A 13,841-nucleotide genomic window follows, 5' to 3' on the forward strand; every position below is an offset into this window, starting at 1 on the left:
CAGCCGCCCCACACTACACGCCCCGTGTAGTGTGATTGCATGCGCGTGAGAGTGGAGCGAGCTGAGTGTAGGCAAGCAGAGGAGCAGAGACTCCAGCCACACGCAAGCGCGTATATGCGAGTGCGTATGGGACACCGACCCGGGTGATTTATACGTGTAAGAAGTTACAAACAGTCCCTTTAACTGGTAATGTTAAATAAATTCAACATTTGAGTCAATGTACTTCAATTTGAAAAATGACTACTTTGTTCAGGTTAGAGGAGCATTGTTGACATTGTTACAATGATAACCACTTATCCACTAAAGTCTGTTTTTTGTTGTTGAATTATACATTCACCTCGACCTCCACCCTCTGAGGACTTTGTGTCTCTATGTCTCCTGACTGATAAAACAAGAGTCATACTTCCTACAGCCTCAAGAGGGCGCTGTCTCTTGAACGTAAACAAATGTTGCCGAAACAACTGACGCGGTCGTTTTTCTTCGGAGGACAGTCTCCAGCTTTAGTTTTCATCAGCCTCAGAAAAGAAATGACAATATAAAAAAAAAATTTAAAAAGTAGGGCTGTCAAAGTTAACGCGATAAAAACACGTTAACACAAAATCGTTTTAACGTCACTAATTTCTTTAACGCATTAGAGTGAAGATACTGACATCATATGAAACTAAACCCAAGGAATCCATTGGTACCAAACAGGTCACACTCGCTTGTCTGGAAGGAGATTGGATAACTGTCATGGCCATCACCTCTGACTTCCAGATATGTGAATTAAAATGGGTTCTATGGGTACCCACGAGTCTCCCCTTTACAGACATGCCCACTTTATGATAAGCACATGCAGTTTGGGGCAAATCATAGTCAAGTCAGCACACTGACACACTGACAGCTGTTGTTGCCTGTTGGGCTGCAGTTTGCCATGTTATGATTTGAGCATATTTTTTATGCTAAATGCAGTACCTGTGAGGGTTTCTGGACAATATTTGTCATTGTTTTATGTTGTTAATTGATTTCCAATAATAAATATATACATACATTTGCGTAAAGCAGCATATTTGCCCACTCCCATGTTGATAAGAGTATTCAATATTTGACAAATCTCGCTTTAAGGTACATTTTGAACAGATAAAAAATGTGTGATTAATTTTTCGATTAATGGTGATTAAATATTTTAATTGATTGACAGCCCTACAAAAAAGTCACCGCTTAGAAATGGAGAGAGTCGGCACTGTGAACATCCACGATTATATTCTCCACTTTTTAATTTTCCTTCCTTTCGCTGGAGGACAGGGGGCTTGGTTTTGATTCTAAAACTCTTTGCCAGTTTAATTTATGATGCCACAAGGAGCGCCAGCTTAGTGTCATAAATTTAGTTTAGACCATGCTCTAGGAATAATTAGCAGCCAGAAAGCTTGGGTTCAAATTTGGAGATTTTGGCAGTCGAGGAGGGTCTCTGGTGGTTTGTAACAAGAGCTGGTGTTCTGGTGCCGTGTTTCTCTATACCTCTGTCTCTCTTAGCTTTCTTTCCTTTTCTCTCGATCTGTGTCTTTCACCGCTCAGCTCCGTATGAGGGCATGATGGATGAACAGAAGTGATTGGATAATATGAGGCTGTCATGGATCACACATAAAATCAACCTGATCCAGTCAATTCGACTAAGCAGCTAAAGGATGTGAGTAACGGTGACTGGCCAAGTCGCTGCAGCACAGACGAGGCTCAGTAACAGCTTTATGTTTGCTTTAATTGTAAAATACGCCTGAGCGTAATACATCTCTGCTGCATTAACAGAGTATACTGTTGTTTTTCTCTCAGCCCTTCAATTTGTAGTTATAATTTCAGCCCAGACTGTGCCAGACTGACTTTATATGCAGATAATTGTGGCTAAGACACATTAGGAACCGCAAGTCAAAGCATCAACTCTCTTTGACTTTAATTTGAGTTTATAGCTACACAAGCAGCTGTGTGACGCGGGTAATGCTCTTTACACGGCAGAAAACGTGGCTACAGAGATACCAAGTGTGCTTGTATAGGTGAAGAAAGTCGAAAAAAGGTTCAGTTATATGCTCCTTTTTGTGTAGTGCGAAAGATATAGTTATTTCCATCTCTCAAAGGGGAACAAAGCTGTTTTTGGCTATATTAGAGGAATCAACATTCAAGGTACAGATTCGGTCCAATTTTAGACCCAGACTCATTTTAGAATCTGGCTTAATTTCTGCTAGATCACTTGTTAAATGTTCAGTTTGAGGTCGAGACGCCTCATTACTCACCTGAACGACCAACGATGATGATGATCGGACGATCAGATGAATTTGAAGCGGGTCAGCTATTTTGGTCCAATTTCCAACATGGCTGTTGTTGAAAGATCTGTTATATACTGACTTTACATTTATAGTAGAATTACACAATAATGTTAACATTGAGAATGCGGTTGCCTTCTTGTCCTCTTTAAATTCCTTCCAAACGCTACATTGTTGTTCAGGAGGTCATACTGTTCAAATAGGTACCTTTCAGTTAAAAAAAATGCAGTATACTGTTTTTAGGTTCCCAGATATTACCCCCTTATTAATGTCACATCTTGGAGTCATACAATATTCCCTGGTACTCAGGTACTCTTTTCTTTTCTTTTTTGATACCCTTTTAAACAATATTCCCTGTTAGCCTTTCATTCAATATTACCTGGTGCTCTTTCATACAATACTCCTCGGTACTCTTTTGTGTCGAAATGCCTTCTTGATTTGAAGGTGTGTTAGACCATTGTGGGCTGCACAGTGGTTAGCACTGTCCCCTCACAGCAAGAGGCTCGCAGGTTCGAACCCGGCTTGGGGCCCTTCTGTGTGGAGTTTGCATGTTCTCCCTGTGTTAGCCTGGGTTTTTTTCCGGGTTCTCCGGCTTTCTCCCACAGTCCAAAGACATGCAGGTTAGGGTAATTGTTGACTCTAAATTGCCCGTAGGTGTGAATGTGAGCGTGAATGGTTGTCTGTCTCTATGTGTCAGCCCTGCGATCGTCTGGCGGCCTGTCCAAGGTGTACCCCGCCTTCGCCCAATGTCAGCTGGGATCAGCTCCAGCCCCTCCACGACCCCTAACGGGATAAGCGGTTGCAGATGATGGATGGATGGTAAGACCATTGTTAAAACTATACTGTTAGCCTATATCTCAGCATTTAATTCATTTCTGTGAATAAAACAAAATTAAATTGTTATTTTTAAAGTTTGGATTATTATTTAAGATATAAACTTCAAAAAATCTCACAGGATAAGGACGCTGTGAAGACCTGAACACAAGTTATATTCACAGAAAAGTACGCAGTGGACTACGGTTTTGAATCACGCTGTATTGAAGAGGACTTGAAATTAGCGATTGAGACCATAAACTCCTGTTTACAATGTTTACTGAGGTAATAAATCAAGTGAGAAGTAGGGTCATTTTCTCATAGACTTCTATACAATCAGACTTATTTTTGCAACCAGAGAAGTCGCCCCCTGCTGGATAAAAAGAATGCAAGATTAAGGCACTTACACATTGTAATATAATTGTAATTTAGGAATTTTAGTATTCACTTTGTCTGATTAGATAATCCTGAGTCTGCAATAAATAGTTAAAAGCCAGATTCTCAGCAGCCTGTCTTTGAATGTGCTCTGTACTGTGCTCTCCTGTCCGCCCCCGGGCTTTGCCATGCAACGACAATAATAACTCAGTGGGCAGACGGGTGTGTAGGCTGCACTGCTGATATTTAGACAGACAGGGGTGAGTGACACTGCTAAAACCGCACAGCGAGACAGCGTCTGCCGTGAGGTTAGACCAATAAAATAAAGAGTCAATTTGTTACCAGTAATCCTCCTTCCAAAACTTTGAGCCAGTGCTTGGAAACACGTCCTGTTGTCGCTGACACTCGGTGGAAATCTGCTGCTGTGTTTATAAAACATCACACCATAGGCGGAAAAAAAAGTTTGTTTAGATGGCAGGAAATATAGAATATTCATGGTTTGGCTGGACAGATGTGTCGGTGGGCCGATATTGGTCTTTTATTATATAATTTGAAATATTAGTCACATTGTCCACTAATGTAATGGTTCCACTATGATTAAAGTTACAAAATGAGTTGCGCTGAACGTGTGTGAATGTGCTTGATTCCATTTATATGTTGGTGACATTTGCTAAATCTTCCACTGGCAGTTTGGGCTCTTCGTTGGTTTATTTATGCTGTCCAGTTAAGAAGGTTAATCCAGTATTGTATATTTGTGTGACCGGAGTCATTGTTTGTGTATTTTAATTCAGTCTTAAAGATTATTATCCCAATGGTATGTTTCCATGGAAGGTGTCATTTAACAAGACTGAGAGGCCAACCCCGTCTGCTACAAAATTATGTTCCCATACATCTAAACTGCATTCGTAATTACGTTTCAAAGGAAATGTATTTTCTCCCAGATTGTGCATGCAGTTTTAAACACGTGGTTAATGTTAAAAAAAAAACACAACAAAACAACTTGATTAGGTTTAGGCAACAAAACTACTCGGTTAGGTTGAGTAAAAACCATCATGGTTTAGCTTAAAATTACTACGAAACTGAAACAAAATAAAACAGTAACGCAACAAAACTACATGATTAGGTTTAGTAAAAAGAAATGAGTATGTTTGTTACGTAAGTTATGGATGAGATTGAAATAGGTGAAAATTGATTTTTAGTTTCACACGGGACACAATACAATGACAAAACATGTTGATGTTTAGCAGGCATAATGTAAGGACATTTACTAATCCATTATATTAGGAATTAAAATTTAAAAAAGGGTCAAATGAAGCTTTTCATGTGTTCCCTGTCCATCTGACCTGGCACAGTTAAGGAGGTTTTGGAACAGCAGCTGAAAGAAGAAAACAGCTTGTTTTGGTGAAGGTTCCCTTTAGGACCAGAATAGTTGTCCCTGGTTGCCTCTCCTTGGTTTCCCCTCCTGACTTCAGTTCCACGTCATATGCTCTGAGTTAAGACTGTGTGTGCATGCATATATGCGTGTTTGTGTAAATGTAATCCTGTGCGTGTTCACCAGGTGTCACACTGTTAAACAGCGCTTTGATCAAACCAGAAGAAGTTGGGATTTGTCCATTAGGAGGTTGGTTTGTGTGTGAACGGTATCGCGTGACCGTGTTTGTCGCCAGCTGGTTAAATTCATCACGTAATCAAGACATTGTAGGCAACGTTTAGCAGGCTGGAAGGTTACTAAAGTAACTAAGTACATTTACTCAAATACTATACTTAAGTACAAATTTGTGGTTCATTTAAATACATAAGTCCTAAGGCCAATATTTATTCTTTAAAAATGAATACATATTTGTGTATCAGAGTTTACTTTCTTCTCCTGTTAATCATCTTATGACCCCTCAGATTTATCCGGTGACCCTTTGGAGGGGCTTTTTGGTGCCCTAGGCAATTTTCTAATTAATCATTTTAATTTTCATAAATAACTGCATTTATTATGATATAAATAAATAATTGGTCCCTGATATTGTTGGTTTAAAAGTGTTTTTTCACTTTTAATTTACACTTTTATTAACAAATAAGTGCATCCGGGCAGATGAAAAAGTGTGAGAAAGAGAGTTAAAGTGGTGAAAAGTGTATTTCTTTCTTTATTTCTTTCTTTATTTGTTCATTTGTGTCCTCAATGCAAAAAAATGAGGAAGGGTGCCCACCGTTATCTTTTTAAAAATTATTATTGTTTCATTATTTTTCTTTAGAGGGCAACCAGCGCACCCCAGAAGGTGGCGCCCTATGGCGACCACCTACATGGCCTATGCCTTAAGCCTGCTCTGCCGAGGTTGGGAACCACTGGACAAAACTAGCTAACTGTATATAAAGTAGTTAAACTAGCTCCACCTGCAGCAGCTACAACATTAACATGCTGCTCTAACATTAATGCTTTACTATTAATTATCTAATAATGTCATATAGAATCAGATATCAGTCACAGGATACATGTACAACAAGTACTTTAGTTTTGTATATTTTGCTGATAATACTTCACTTTTACATATAGTACATAAGAATTTAAATGCAGGACTTTTGATTTATTTTTTGGAGTATATATACATTAATGTATGGGTACTTTTACTTCAATAAAGGACCTGAAGACTTCTTCCACCACTGCTTACTTGTGTTGTCCATTCTTTCTCTCTCAGGAATAGCACATTTGGTTTTTACTGTTTATTTCTGTTATCATAGATTTTCTCCAGTTATTTAACATGAACTGAGCAAATCACTTCTTGGAAATGACTCCTTTTTCTTTTCACTCCATCCCTCGAAACATTCGAGCTCTTAAAACCTTCATTGTGCCCTGATCTGCCCCGCTCTCTGACAGAAGTTCTGCTCCCCGTCTTGTGGTTTTTCTGGGACTCGGTAATTGACTTGAAACTGAACCCAGAGCCAGCGAGCGTGCTGCTGTATTTACTGCATGCCGCTCGGACCAGATGCTCTTCCAGTGCCCCCTTTAGGCTAATATAAGCCAGGGCCTCCTCGTGGAACAAATTGAGAACATCCAGTCCATGGTGAGGAGTTTACAGGTTGCAGGTGGGCCAAACAATGTGACACGGATCACAGCGAGAGTCTGTTTATTAGTTTCTTCATCGCTCACAGAAAACGGTGGTGGAGGAGGTGGTGGTGGAGAGGGGCTGGAGAACGAGTTAGCTCCAGTTCAGGGCCAAGGCTCCTCTGACACGGCAGAGAGACACAGAAAGAGAGCAGTAACTGGCGAGACTGTGGCTCAAACATGGAAACTGTGACAAGTTTGGATACGCTAGGTGAACTGTAAACCTTTCGTGGTGACCCTCGCAGTGAGCGTGGAACACGGTGACTTTTCTCAGGCAGCGCTGGAAAAAAGGAGTTAGGGTTAAAACAAAGAGGGAGACACAAATGTACAATCATACTGACCGCATTTACGTCAGCGTATTTTTGTTGTTGTCATGAAGGAATATGTTGGTTATTGTATATACATTGTGATTGACTTGTTTCCTGCAATATGTCTGGGTTGTTGTTGTTGTGTGTCAGAGGGAGTTTATTTGGTCTTTGACATTGCCAAACCATTCAACTGACACCAGTGGTCACATTCACAAAGGTACAAAAGCTCGGACCAAGCCAGAAACCTTGGTGTAGTCATGGACTCTGACCTGAGCTTTAACAGCCATATTAAGACAATTACAAAGACAGCCTTCTATCACCTGAAGAATATAAGAAGAATTAGAGGACTGATGTCTCAGCAGGATTCGGAAAAACTAGTCCATGCATTTATCTTCAGCCGACTTGACTTCTGTAACGCGTCTTTACTGGTCTTCCTAAAAAAACGATCAGACAGCTGCAGCTGATTCAGAACGCTGCTGCTAGAGTCCTCACTAAGACCAAGAAAGTGGATCACATCAGTCCAGTTCTGAAGTCTCTACACTGGCTGCCTGTCTCTCAGAGAATTGATTTCAAAATACTGCTGCTGGTTTACAAAGCACTAAATGGTTTAGGGCCAAAATACATTTCTGATCTTCTGCTATGTTATGAACCATCCAGACCTCTCAGGTCATCTGGATCAGGTCTGCTTAGTGTCCCCAGAGTCACAACTAAACATGCAGAAGCAGCGTTCAGTTTTTATGCACCAAATATCTGGAACAAGCTCCCAGAACCCTGCAGGACCGCTCCAACTCTCACTTCTTTTAAAACAAAGCTTAAAACTTTCCTGTTTGCGGGTGCCTTTTATTAAACCAGATAATGATCTGACACTGCACTAGAGCTTTTACTCTTTTGAGTTTTATGCAATTTTAGCTTCTATCCTAGCTTTTATTTTTAGCTTGTTTTTATTTTCTAATCTTTAATGTTTTAATGTTTTTATGTTTTTATAACTGTTTCTTAATGTTCTTTTGCATTTTGTCGCAATGTTCTTGAATGTTTCTGTAAAGCACTTTGAATTGCCCTGTTGTTGAAATGTGCTATACAAATAAAGCTGCCTTGCCTTGCCTTGCCTTACTTCTAAGATTTATATTCAGACAGGAAGTTAAGTTCAAAGCATGTGCAATGGAAACAAGCAGAAAAAGGCAGAAAAAGTATGTTTGATGCAATATGTTATCCAGCAATAATATGAACGACATCAGGAACTACAAGCCTTATTGATCAAACTGCTGAAAAGCTCCTTATAATGCTTGATAATTAGTCATTTTGGAACTTTTGCTTCAAGATACAGATTCTTGTGAAGGTTTCATGACTTTAGTCTGAGGTTGAGAATAAAAGTCTTAAGAATAAGAAAATGTTTGGCGGCACATTTGTCAAGTCTATATTGTTAACAAGGCTGAACTAAATGTTTCTTTTGTCACCTTCTGTGCCGTCCATTTGGACAGTCCTGTCTTATGAATACATAGAAACGTTTTGATTTGTCTGTCCAGCAGGCTGATAACAACGTCATAATCTGATCAAATTGATATATCCTTTAAACGCACATAGACCCTTCTGTCTGCCTCTCTCTGAAATTTATTTTTTGTTTTTCCCAAAAATTTGATAAGGGGAAGGGCTTAGCTGAGAGTCAATTCTAAACGGGCAAAGTTGGTCCTGAAAGATGCTCCTACAGGAAAAATGATGGGGTCATTAAAAGTTTTCCTCATTTTCCAACATTACGATTCATCCTCTAGGGACTACAAATATCATAGCATGTCAGTGTCATCTGTTTGTGACACTGACGTGAACCAAGTGTTGTTAAAGTGGAAAACTGGCACAGGTCAGGGGTCACCAAAGTCTTTCCCCTGGGACCATGAATATGTGACATCTTTTCAACACTCCTTTTGAAAAGTATTTTTTTTGTTGCTATATCTGCTCTGATTTTGCAAAAAATACAGGTGACCATTGGAGAAAAAACTATTAATTAAATATAGGTGCATTTCTGTCGATTGTTCCACTTTGTCTCAGTTCGTGTTTCGACATCAGAGGGTTGAAAGACCGTCCCGACATTCTGCAATAAAATTACAGTTTTCACTCTTAAGCTCCCGTAGTGTCAAGTGGCCATATGCTGAGAGGCTTGATCCTGAGAGAAAGAGCTCCTTCTCTCAGCCAGAGAGGCCTTGCTTTTCCACCTGAGCCACAGGTGTTTGCTTAACGTGCCTGTGGTTTGAGCGGCTGCAGCTCCGTCATTTAGCTTCTCCCTGGAAATGTTGACTTTTAGCTCTCCTCCTCCCTGAAGCCTGCCAGCCCAGGGGAAAAGAAAAACCCACTCTGGCTCCTGATAAACTGTGTGTGTAAACATGTCCCCATATGTGTGTGTGCGTGTTTTATGATGATGATGGTGGTGGTGGTGATGATTGTAGCCTATCACCTTCCACAGGCCCCCTTTCCTTTGACGCACTGTGGAAATGTGTGGATGTGGAAACGGCTGCAGGCAGGCGGAGCTCGGTAACATGATGATGAAAAATGGCAGCGTGTGTGCAGGTGTTTCTGTGTTTTCACAGAGGATAAGTGAGGGCAACTCTGGTGAAGCACACAGCTACTTACTGCGTCTCGATCTCGAGTAAATAATGCTGAGGTTGTCATTTAAAGGAATAGTTTGACAATTCGGGAATTACACATCCGTTTTCTTGCAGGGAGATGAGAAGATCAATACCACTCTCATGGCTTTACAGTAGAGTTGTCAAAAGCAAAGCGATAATGCGTTAACGCAAATTTGTTTTAACGCATTAACAGAACTTATGATTTTTAGGTTCTAGTGGGCTCAGTTTTAACGCCAGACTGAATATACTGGTAACATATGAAACTAGAAAAACAACAAAGAATCCATTGGTACCAACCATGTCATACTAGCTTGTCGTGAAGGAGACTAAATAACGCTCCAAACTTACGCTTTTGAGAACACCCAGTTTTTTTTTAGCGGGGAAAAGCTGGCATGGGGTCCCTTGACCTCTGATCTCAAGATATATGAATGAAAACGGGTTCTATGGGTACCCACGAGTCTCCCCTTTACAGAAATGCCCACTTTATGATAATCACATGCAGTTTGGGGCAAGTCATAGTCAAGTCAGCTCACTGACACACTGACAGCTGTTGTTGCCTGTTGGGCTGCAGTTTGCCATGTTATGATTTGAGCATATTTTTTATGCTAAATGCAGTACCTGTGAGGGTTTCTGGACAATATTTGTCATTGTTTTGTGTTGTTAATTGATTTCCAAAAATAAATACATACAGGCATTTGCATAAAGCAGCATATTTTCCCACTCCCATGTTGATAAGAGCATTAAATACTTGATAAATCTCCCTTTAAGATAGATTTTGAACAGATAAAGAATGTGCGATTAATTTGCAATTAATCTCAATTAACTATGGACAATCATGTAATTAATCACAATTAAATATTTGAATGGATTGACAGCCTTATCTTACAGTAAATATAAAGTATGCCCCCAGCAGCTGGTTAGCTTTGCTTAGGGACTGTAAGCAGGGGAAACAGCTAGTCTGGCTCTGTCCAAAGTTAACAAAATCCATATTTCTTGGCCTCGATCAACAAACAACCTACGGAGACTCCAGGAAATATTGTAAAAAGTTTTTTTTTACATTTGGCTGAGGTGGCAAACTATTGATAAAAACAAAATGCAATAAAGTGCATTGGAACCAGACTTAATGAATACATGATGACATGCAATGCATGAAGCATGTGACTTAAACTTCCAGTAAAGAAAACATAAGATGTGTGTGTAGCGATGAGGAGACTGTAACCTTCCTCACATTAATACATGAAACAAACAGAAATGTCATATTTCCGTCATGTTTTCCACATGGTTTCCATCGTTTAAGCTTTGACTGGAACTCTTTTAATGACCTCATCTTGTTGTGTCCTCTTCTTCTTTTGCTGTGGTTTAATGGCACCAGAGAATTAGCTCCGCCAACTGTTTGTCTCAATCAACCAATGAACTCATATTTACATTTTCTTTTGCAGATTTTCTGGGAATTCAGTTAACATTTGTGCTACATCTGAAAGGAAACTTGACTATTGCCAACTATAGAGCTAGCATGACTAACAAACAACACAGAGTTTGAGAAAAGTTTCGTCATAGGAGGTAGGGGAGATTATTTAACCCCTTACCATTCCGCTCTCTTTTAGAGGGGTAGGGGTGGAGGACAGGGGATGTTCAGGGGTAAATAATAGTCAACAGTAGATGTCACATAGAGGTGGTGAACATCATCTGAAAGATGGGATCAGCACTGTGTGTCAAGTTGTTCTAATCAGTAATAAGAAATAAAAATGAATTGATAAATTACTTAATTAAGTGTATCAGGGTTTAGAACATTATGATAGAAGTATATGATGGTCATCCCCATGCTCTATTGTGTCTCATAAGTTGTTGCAGCAAATTTGGGTTGATACCATTTGTTACACAGATTTGGTGCTAATCTTAACCATTTGTTACCACTAGAGAATTGATCAGATTATCAAAAATCCACATTAAGACACCAAGACATTGAGGAACACCATATAAAAAGCTATGCTGTGATTTGGTGTAAAAAAACTTTTGACATTTGGAGATTTCTGCAAGAATTGCAGTTTTTGGCGATTGGATGGCGAGGGCTTCAGTTCTGGAAACTGCTCAAAAACCCCCTTATTGGCAATCTAGCTAGGAAAGCCATCCATCCTCTGAATGCCCTATAGATTTCTAGTTTGTGGATGTCAAGTTTCATGAGGCTGTGATTATCCTAGAGGTCACCACAGGTCATTTTATACAGTGAGGTCAAATTTAAAAAAAATGGTCTCACTACAATGAAATGGCTATTTTGGGGACTAACATCATCACACATGAATACAATTGGGCTCATTGGATCCACAAGAGTCTCAGCTTTACAATGATACTCAATTTATGTAACTCCGAGACTGTTGATGGACCCCATGGAGACATATTCAAACACATCATTTTTAGAATAGGCAAAAACACATTTATACTGCATTCAAAACACTGCTTGTTTTTTGCCCCAAACTGCATGTGATTATCATAAATTGGGCATGTCTGTAAAGGGGAGACTCTTTGGTACCCATAGAACCCATTTTCATTCACATATCTTGAGGTCATAGGTCAAGGGGACTACTTTCAAAATGGACATGCCAGTTTTTCCTCACCAAAATTTAACTTTGTAGCATTATTTAGCTTTCTTGCCAACAAGCTAGTATGACATGGTTGGTACCGATGGATTCCTTAGGCTTTCTAGTTCCATATGATATCTTCAGGTTTTAATATCAAAATGTTTGACTTACTTTGAGTAACTTACCTTTGAGTAACCTTTGCTTCTCTGTTCCATAACAGGGTTAGTTTCAAAAGCCAGAACTCTCAGCATATGGAGAGGTAATCAGTGTCATTCGTTATGATCAATAACTCTGGTAGATACTGCAGAATTAAAGGTATTTATGTGTTTTTAAATACTCACTTGCTGTCTTTTTCATCCTTACTCCTTCTTCTTCTTCACCTCACCTGTCTGGCCTCCCCTCCCTCCCTCCCTCTCCACCTCCTCTCTATCTGCCCCCTCAATTTTGCAGCACATGGCCCTTGTGTTACCTGGCATGCGAATGCAGCCGTTTATTTTCACGGGGATACGTTTTCTGGCAATCTCTGCCAGAGACAATATTATGCTGGAAATATACAGGTATTAACTGTTAAGATTTCAGATGGTCAAATAAACCGGAGTTGCCGGGCTCTGGCACGGCCTAACAGAGAAGAGATTGTGTGTGGACAGCCCACTCCTAATGAAACACACGAGGGGGAAGCTGCTCAATCACTAATAATTACTCCTCCCTCCATCCATCCATCCATCCATCCATCCATCGCCCTCTCTGTGTCTCTCTTGCCCCCGGTCCAGGTGATTTCCAACCATATCCAACCATTTATCTTCCCTGCCTTTGATTTCAATGTGACATTCATTTCACGCTCATTTCCTCTCAGCCTCTCGCTCCGCTGCCGCCGAGGCCGTCAAGGCCGGCCTTTCATACGCAGCTCAGAGCCACTAAACAGTCTCTTATGCTCTGACCTTTAGCAGGCGGGGAGCTGCTGAGACAAACAGCGCTCAGCAGGGCGTAAATGATGATGGATCTGTTCTGGCAAACTTCGGGGTCGAGTTACGCAGGACCGGCTGCGGTTTACATCTGGCTGCATATGTTCACATTCAGGGTCTGAGGGCAAGACTGCAGAGCTGTTGTTCCACACACAGATATTTAATGACTCTCCAGGGGTTAAAAGTAAGACAAGGTTAATTGTTGAACTGTTAATTAAGAGGTAATTACTACCTTAAGTAAACTATTAATTTAATAAATGATGCAGTTACTTTAACTGTTGCTAAACTTTTATGTTTACATCTACGTACAGTTGTAAATGGAAAGCATACCACCTCTACTACTCCTACTGCTATAGTATGATCAGGGCCGGCTTATGGCATAGGCCATATAGGCGGTCGCCTAGGGCGCCAACTTCTGGGGGGCGCTGGTCACCCTCTAAAAGATAAATAAGTAGATCAATAAATGAATAAAATAATAATAAAATAATATTAATAATAATTTTTATTTAAAAAATAAATGCCGGTGGTCGCCCTTCCTCATTTTCTGCATTGAGGTAACAAATGAACAAATAAAGAAATAAAGAAAGAAATACACTTTTAAACCTCTGACACTCTTTATCTTACTTCTTCTGCCCGGCTGCCCTTATTTGTTAATTGAAGTGTAAATTGTATCCAAATCCGAAATTTCACCAAGGGGCACCAAAAGGGCTAGAGCTGGCCCTGAGTGATAGTACTACTACTACTACAAATAATTGTGTTACGGCTCCTATTATTGCTATTACAGTTAATATATTAACACTGCTACTGTTA

This window comes from Sebastes umbrosus, chromosome 1, assembly GCF_015220745.1.
Source record: "Sebastes umbrosus isolate fSebUmb1 chromosome 1, fSebUmb1.pri, whole genome shotgun sequence".
In the NCBI taxonomy this organism is placed as follows: Eukaryota; Metazoa; Chordata; class Actinopteri; order Perciformes; family Sebastidae; genus Sebastes; species Sebastes umbrosus.